General features: G+C 37.4%; 1 protein-coding gene across 1 annotated transcript in view; it reads left to right on the forward strand.

Annotated features, from left to right (window-relative positions):
* Window positions 1–2,511: 2,511 nt before the first annotated feature.
* ZPLD1 (zona pellucida like domain containing 1) overlaps window positions 2,512–8,075 on the forward strand; it is a 30,077-nt gene continuing 24,513 nt past the window's right edge. The window contains exons 1-2 of the mRNA XM_010720487.3: window positions 2,512–3,651; window positions 3,742–3,857. The gene's annotated coding sequence lies outside the window, so the exon portion shown is untranslated. The remainder of the gene's footprint in view (window positions 3,652–3,741; window positions 3,858–8,075) is intronic.

An 8,075-nucleotide genomic window follows, 5' to 3' on the forward strand; every position in this document is an offset into this window, starting at 1 on the left:
AGGTCTATGTATGCCAATACATATCCCAAATATAAGCCAATTTGTATTTTTTGTTGTCTTTTGTTTCTCCTGTTTAACAAATTAACTATCTAGTTGGGCTTTGTGGAAATTCTTATTAATGTTGAAGTTGATATTGATGTAAATCTGTCAAAAGAAAATCTAGGATATCTCCAAAACTCTACAGAAGGGGATAATTGTGGTATAAGTAGCGGAGGAGAAGATTCTTCCTTTGGCTGATTAGGAATAATATTCTTATTTACTTTTCTAAGAGAAATGTAAGTCTAGCAGACTCAGTATTTATATCATGGGCCAAAAGCAGTTTAGCTTGCATATAAGCTGGTTAAGAATCTTTGGATTTCCCCTTCTGATTTGATTTTTTTTCTTTTGAGTTATTTTTTCCATTCATTTGTATCCATTCTGTCTCCCTGTGTGTATTTAGGTATCAGCAACAAATTCTGGGTGAGTGGGAACTTTCTGCATCCTGAAGGAGAGGGTGGGAGAAATGGCTTTACTTATTTGTTGTATCTGTCTACATGAAAAGAGAAAGCTCCTGAGATGCTTTAGTCCTTCAGATCCTTTACTTGAGTCACTAAAACTTGCAATCAAATTGTGTCCTGAAATTCTCTAAAATCATTGCTTAGAAAAAACAGCTGTTATAATCTAAAAAAAAAAACAAAAAACAAAAAACAAAAAAACAAACTCAGATAGCGTGACAGGCAAAGGAATTTATGGAAAGAAGACAGATTTTGAATTTTTAAAATAATATGTTTGGATAGTTATTCTTTGTTTTTCACTTGATATATTCATACTGCTGTTGTCTTATATCTGTTCTGACCAGAATGACTGTTTGAAATCATGCTGAAAAAAAAACTTGTAAAATTGTTAAATATTTTACAGAGCAAAAGCCATTTTTCTACAAATAAATTGTGTAAGTTCAGAGAATTGAATGGTTTGGGGCACATCCTTTCGCATCCCTAATGGTGAATTACTTAGGCTTGTTTTATTTTGCTTCATGTTAATGAATACAAGGATTTCTTTTTATTTTTAAAGAGTAGAGAACATTATGTAGCAGTGGAATTACTAAATGCCATTATTTATAGAAAATTTGAAACAACTTGGGATTTTATGTGTACATGTAGCATATCCTTCAAATTGCTTATGGTATTGTGTGATAGCAGTGAAGTGCTATTTCTAGAAAGCACAGAGATTTGTTCTCTGCTTCCTTTAAATATGTGTCAACTAATTACTGTCTGAACACATTGTAGCTGTGTTCCTTCTTACCTGTTCTAATGGATTGAGGGTAAAGCTACTGCAATCCTAAACTGTGTGAGCTGTCTGGGAATGAGATAACACAGATAACTGTACTTTCATCTCACCATATGCTTCTCAGTCAGCAGTAACTTTAGTAGAGGTGTAAAATGATGGACTGCCTAGCTGATAGACCTTAGAAGACTTACGACCTGCCAGGATGAAGGCTGGTCTTGCAGGCTTTCCTGAACTGTGTTGCCCAGACAACTTTCAACCTATTTCTGCTTGGAGGGGGATGTGTTTGCTCCAGCCAAGCTGCTCCTGCAGCTGATGGGGAGAATTAAGTCTCCCGAAAGTGTGTAGCCATGATTCCTCAGAGTGCATAGCTGCTGAAATGGCTAGTTTTTGGTGTGAGCTAAAGTTGTAAGGACCTATCTTGCTGCTTAGTGCATTCAAACTAGAAGAGCTAACAGTGAGATTGGATATAAGGAAGAGGTTTTTTACAATAAGGGTGACGAGGCTCTGGACCAGATTGCCCAGAGAGATGGTGAATGCCCCATCCCTGGAGACATTCATGGTCAGGCTGGATGGGGCTCTAAGCAACCTGATCTAGCTGTAGGTGTCCCTGTTAGTTGTGGAGAAGTTGGGCTAGATGGCCTTTAAGGGTCCCTTCCAACTCAAATGGTTATATGATTCTATGAAAAACATACTCTGCAGCAAGAGAAAGGAGAGGTGAGAGCTGTGATGTTGAGGAAGGACTTGATTATGTGCGTGTCTGTATGGAAGGAAGCAGTACAAACTTTGCAGAAGTTGTACTTGCTGCCACTGGAAATGGAGGGAAATTGCCTACAATGTCTTAACATGATTTGATGTTTTTTAATAAACTCATCTGAAGGCTATAAGGCAGGGGATAACTTTTGATTTTATAGGCGTCTTTAACTGAGATTCCTGCTTTGGAAACCTACTCAAGGGTAAGACCATGCTTTAACACTCTTGTTTGTGAAATTGATATTATATTGAGATATTTCAATGTGTTCTTGTGATTTGAGGTATCAAACCTGTCTAAACACTTAATATGAAGTAAAGGTCTTGTCATTGCTTCATTTCCCTTTGTTTATCTTTTTATTAATCCAAGGCAACCCTAGTCCTTGTATTATTATAATCCTATAGTATTGTACTATTCATATTGAAGGGCTGGATTTAGTTTCTTGAGCCCCCACCCAACCATTAATGTCATAGGATACGTGTCTGAAAATAGGATTAGAAACTTACAAGTATAAAAAGCCTTTTGATGTCTGATGACTTCAGAGTATATTATAAATGATTGTTTCTGGAGCAAAACTGCTGGAAGAGGCAAAAGCTCTGTATGCCTGCATCTGGAGCAGCCAGGGATGATCCACCATTCCCATGGGTACAGAACACATGGCTTATATATGTGGGAGCTTGTTGTTGAAACCTGCTTTGCTGCTTTCCTTTTTCGTTTACTTGATAGAGCAAGCCTATGAGGTGGGAAGGTCAGCATTTTGGGCCACCAGGTTGCTGCTCATCCAGACTGGCCGGGGTCGCTGTGGATGTACTTAGCAGCACTGATTTCTATGAGCAGCTAGTGTAAGTGAAGACATGGCAAAGGCCAGGCTTCACTGTTCGTGCTCTGCCCCAACAAATCCAGGCACCTCAAAGCTTTCTCTGGGATGCCAAAGCCTACAGACTACAGTTTTACCTGCCCCAAGGCATACTGAAAGTTTACAGGCATAGATGGCTGTCACAAAAACTAAAGGGAGAAGGTGAAAAGAGGCAGGAGAGAGAAAAAATCTAATGCAACAAAAGGGAGTGAAACATCTCCCCTCTGCCCCCTCTAAGGCCCGAGGATCAGGGAATAGATGTTATGAAGCAGGTTTAGTTTCTAGCAGCTTGATCTTGCCTTTGTATGCAGTTGGCTTTGTGTGCATTGATGTCCTGTTGGTAATTATCATTCTGTTGTCACCTGTATTCACAGTGACACCCCCATATCACATTTTCATCACAGCGTGAAATGTCGCTCTTTTTGCTTTTGTTTTGTGGGTACTATGAATTTAGCCCAGAACTGAAAAAACTAGACACTTCTCACAACACACAACGGGGCATTGATAACCATGCAGCTTAGTTACTGATCCTATCTCAGTGCTTCCATCTGTCTCCTTCCTCCCACCCCTCTTTTTAAGCAAACAAGGTTTTCCCTCAACAAGCTGATGACAGAATAATTTCTTCACATTGATTGTTTGCCCCACTTGGACCTCTGGAGATCTTCGTACAAGTGGAGAGAAGTAGATCAAAAGGCTGCAAGAAAAAAGAGGCAGAGGATTGAAAAAAGGCACCATAAAGATCCTGCTCAGATTTCAGCGTGGTGATGAACAGACTTGTAAGGTATTCTGAGACCTGTCAAATTTTCCCATCTAAAATCCAGACCTATTTTTAAAAGAATTTTCATAATGAGTGTCTCTTTTCCCCCTCCAGCAGGCTCAGAATGCTTTCTGAAAAGTTCTGCAGGATAGAGAAGTTGAACACTTGATCACATGCAGGAGTACAGGATAGATGGAGTACAGCTGACTCAACAGCTTCAGGGGATTTGGGTAAGTGCCCACTATGTCAGCCAACTAGAACTTGCTAAAATATTGCAAAATTTCAGATTATTTTTTATTTTAAAAAGTTATCATTTTAACACTTGTTTAACAAATTTAAACTCACTAGAAAATTTCAGAGGGAGTTGGTTGGGGAAGAACTATGTAGGGAATGGATAATGAAAACAGAAAGGCAAATTATCATCCAGCTGGGAAAAGAGGTGTTATTTTTTTTTTTTCTCAACTTAGATTTTAACTAAAGGTACCCAGACCAGACCCACATCATTAATATGAGGGGAGGAAGGTTATACGCCTTTGAGTTACCAATGTGTGTCAAACCCATTCGTTTTGCTTTCAGGAGGAAAACAATAAATTTCTTGAGGGAGATGATGTTATCCAACTTGTGGTGTCAGTCTGCCTGTTCCCACAATCATTGCATTGATGGAAGAAAATTTTGATAAGCGAGACTTCTTATCTGTCTCCTTCCACAGTATAATGACATGGGTTTGCTGATTGGAAATGACATTGTCTGCAGTAACAAAGCTGGCTGGATGTGATAATTGCACCACCTTTCATTATTTTTTTTAAAAAGTATTAATAATGACAATATACTCATGAGTGAAGATAGTGGGGATTTGAAATCAAGTCTTTAGTTAAGCTGATGAACTGATACAGTCCAAATTGACATAGTTATTCTAATTGCTGTGTGCACTGTGAGAGGAAATTCTAGTATCATCCTAGAGCAGCAGCAGAAGAAACTGTTCAACCTACTTGTGGTCTTTTGATCAAAGAATGTTTTTTTTATCAGTGCGTGATGTTTTGTTTTCTTTTAGCTCGGTCTTGAGCAATATCCCTCAGGCTTGTTTTAGAGGCTGGCTTAAAAATTACTTCAAGCCGTGCAATAAGTCCAAAATGGCTATAAGAGAGACTTGAAACATGGTAAAAGAAATATTCATAAGCACATCTTTTTTTATTTCATAGTAAAATAAAATAGCTTCTCTCTTTCTGTTTAAATGTAATACTTGGAACATTGCGAGCGCTCTCTGATTTCACACATTTATGAAGCCTGTGGGTTTTTGTACTTGTTTAGGCCAAGATATCAACAGTGTTATTTACCCCATATTTGTTTAACTTTTAAGGATTAGATAAGATTGTCCAATTCTACAGTGGCATTCTATAACTTTACTGCTTAATTTCTATTCCTAAAAGTCAGGAAATTGAAGTCAATTTGATAGCATAAACTGTTGGTGCTTTTTGTCAGTGAAGTCTTATTTTAATGGTAACTTTTCAAACTGCAAACAGATGGCTGCACTATAATCTACTTGCCAGTGACATCAAGCATTATTTACTGAAGATTTATATTTATATTGCTCTCTTCAAAAGCGTAAAAAGAGTAATTAAGGAGAATGATACTCATTTAGATCTTCATCTGCCCACGTGACTGCAAGGCTCTAGGGGCATGCTATAGGATTAGAACTGTCTCATCGCTGTATTGGTGTTTTTGAATCCAGACGATAGTTAGAGGCAACTGAAGGCCATTACCATGTGACGAGTCTTTAGTGGCCTATATCAAATGATTTGATAGTCTCTGTAAATTTGCTTGCTGATGGAATCCTCATAATGATCAGTGATGTGAAAAAGAAATCAGTAGGTTGAATGTGCTTGTGCTGAATATCTTTAAACATAGAAACAACCTATTCATTCCAGGCTTTAGGGATGGTCCCTGTCTGCCCATATAGAGGACTACATAACCATTGCTTTTGTTTGTCTAAGATGATCCTGGACTTGCTTTAGTCTCTTACTGTTTTTCAAATTGCAATATCTCTACTAAAAGTGAAAGACGAACACAATGTGGAACAGGTGCAAGAGAACAAAATCAAACCATTTTTCTACGTAGTCAGTGTAGTTAGCCAATGACTCAAAATTCTGTTCTCATTGCGTTCATCGCAGATATTTCTGCATGTTGTAGTCAGTCCATAGGTAGGTGCTATTAGTTATGTGATTAAAACTTGTTTTGTAAGTTCCCAGTTTTCAAAAAAGACAGGGATCTCTTGGAAAGAGTCCAGCGGAGGGCCACAAAGATGGTGAAGGGCCTGGAGCATCTCCCCTATGAAGAAAGGCTAAGTGAACTGGGTCTGTTTAGCCTTGAGAAAAGAAGACTGAGAGGGGACCTGATCCAGGTTTATAAATATCTGAGGTGTGGCGGCCATAGCGGTGAGGCCAGTCTCTTTTCAGTGGTACGTGGAGACAGGACGAGGGGAAACGGACATAAGCTGCGGCATAGGAAGTTTCGCACGAATGTGCGTAAGAACTTCTTCACGGTGAGGGTGATGGAGCACTGGAACAGGCTGCCCAGGGAGGTTGTGGAGTCTCCTTCTCTGGAGGTATTCAATTCTCGCCTGGACGCCTACCTGTGCGACCTGGTGTAGGGAACCTGCTTTGGCAGGGGGGTTGGTCTCAATGATCTCTAGAGGTCCCTTCCAACCCCTACAATTCTGTGATTCTGTAATCAGTTTTAACTGTTAACTATAGAGTTCTTCTTCTCTTTACTGTAATATTCTGTGACCAAGCTGAGAAATACAAAATGATTTTCACTTTATGATGCAAGTCAGATATGCAGTGACTATAATAGGAAGTCTGTTTTCAGTTGGTTTAAATTCTTGGCTTTTTGTGTTGAACCCACCAAATTTGCATGAAGAATCTAAGCTCTAACTTCAGATTAATGAAATACACAGCAAAACATCAAATTATAAATTTAAATAATGAAAAGGAGATCTTGCTTTGTCAAGGATTTCCAGATTTGGAATAAAATGATCTTTTCAGTTCACTACAATAGTCTCTATTCTGAATTCTATTCTGAATTTACTTTTTTTTTTTCTCAGTCTGACCCATTTTTCTGGTTATGTAGTAGACAATGTGAAATCAGAGAAGAATTTTTCCAAAACTCTTTAATTCTAGTCCAAAGATTTGACAATAGATCACTTCCTTCAGTCCTGTTTTCTTCTAAAATCTGAGCTCAGTGCCAACATTGCACAATTCATAGCCCATGGAAAACCATAGTAATTCCTGTAAGTTGGAAGGGCAGCACAGAAATCTGTCTTTCTTGTGTGACTGAGAGATGCAGTTGATTTTGGTGGTTTTTTGTTTGTTGGTTGGTTTGGGTTTTTTTTTGTATTTTTTTATCTGAAATTTAAATTCATTTATGTTCTTACATTTTATTGAATCAAACATTTCAAACAGAAATTTGAATAATTTTATTGGCTTATCTATCTGGTACATAATGTTTTGATACTTTCTTTGTATGATATAATACATATGATTATTGCTATAACACTAATGTTCTCAAACGCCTTAGGATGTCAATATAAATATGTGGGAGAGGTTTAGCAATGTTTTCTGTGAAATGCAGCAAGTTCTAAATCACTTATTCGGATCATTTCCGTGGGAGGAAAAAAAAAAAACCAAATATTCTGTCAATACTTAAATAAAATTGAACTGATCACTAAGTATAACTACAGTAAAAATAATATAGAATGGCATGAAGGAAAGGTAGCCATTCCATTTGAGGAATATCAGTATTTCAGTCATGGATTTAGGAAACAACTAGAATAACTGTTGTACTGTTGTTTAGCACAGAGTAACAGGTAAACTGCTTGCATCATGATTTTAACTATCTTAAGCGGAGAGTTTAAATATATATAGACTGTCAGGATCTATGACTTGTTCAAACATATCTTTTTAAAGTGCTTTAAAGATTGTTTCACTTCTAGTTTGTTATCTCCTTGGAAGGTATTGTGTTATTTTGTACAAATGCATTGGAAATATTTCATATGGTTGTACTATTCATTTGATCACTATTTCTCTTTTTACTTTGTAAATAAGCAGTCAATTTCTTTTCAGAACAGAATAATAATAAAAAAACCTCAGTGCATTCAAGGATTTGTCATAACAGCAAGTTCACAAAAGATAATCTGAGCTGTGTCTTTAGGAACCAGATCTAGATTTTCAGCCTCTTGGTGTTCAGAAGGGCTTAGAATGGTTATATCACTTCAGTTCAGAAGAAAGCTATGTATTACTTCTTCATTAATACTTAATGGTCTTGAATTTCCATTGCCTATGTAGCATGCTGGTCCAAATTTGATAGCTTTCTGAAATGACCATCTTCCAGATTAAATTCTAGGAATTTTGGTATGGATTACTTTTGTGGAAAATAATGTCTATCTCTTTAAA

This window comes from Meleagris gallopavo, chromosome 1 (assembly GCF_000146605.3).
Source record: "Meleagris gallopavo isolate NT-WF06-2002-E0010 breed Aviagen turkey brand Nicholas breeding stock chromosome 1, Turkey_5.1, whole genome shotgun sequence".
In the NCBI taxonomy this organism is placed as follows: Eukaryota; Metazoa; Chordata; class Aves; order Galliformes; family Phasianidae; genus Meleagris; species Meleagris gallopavo.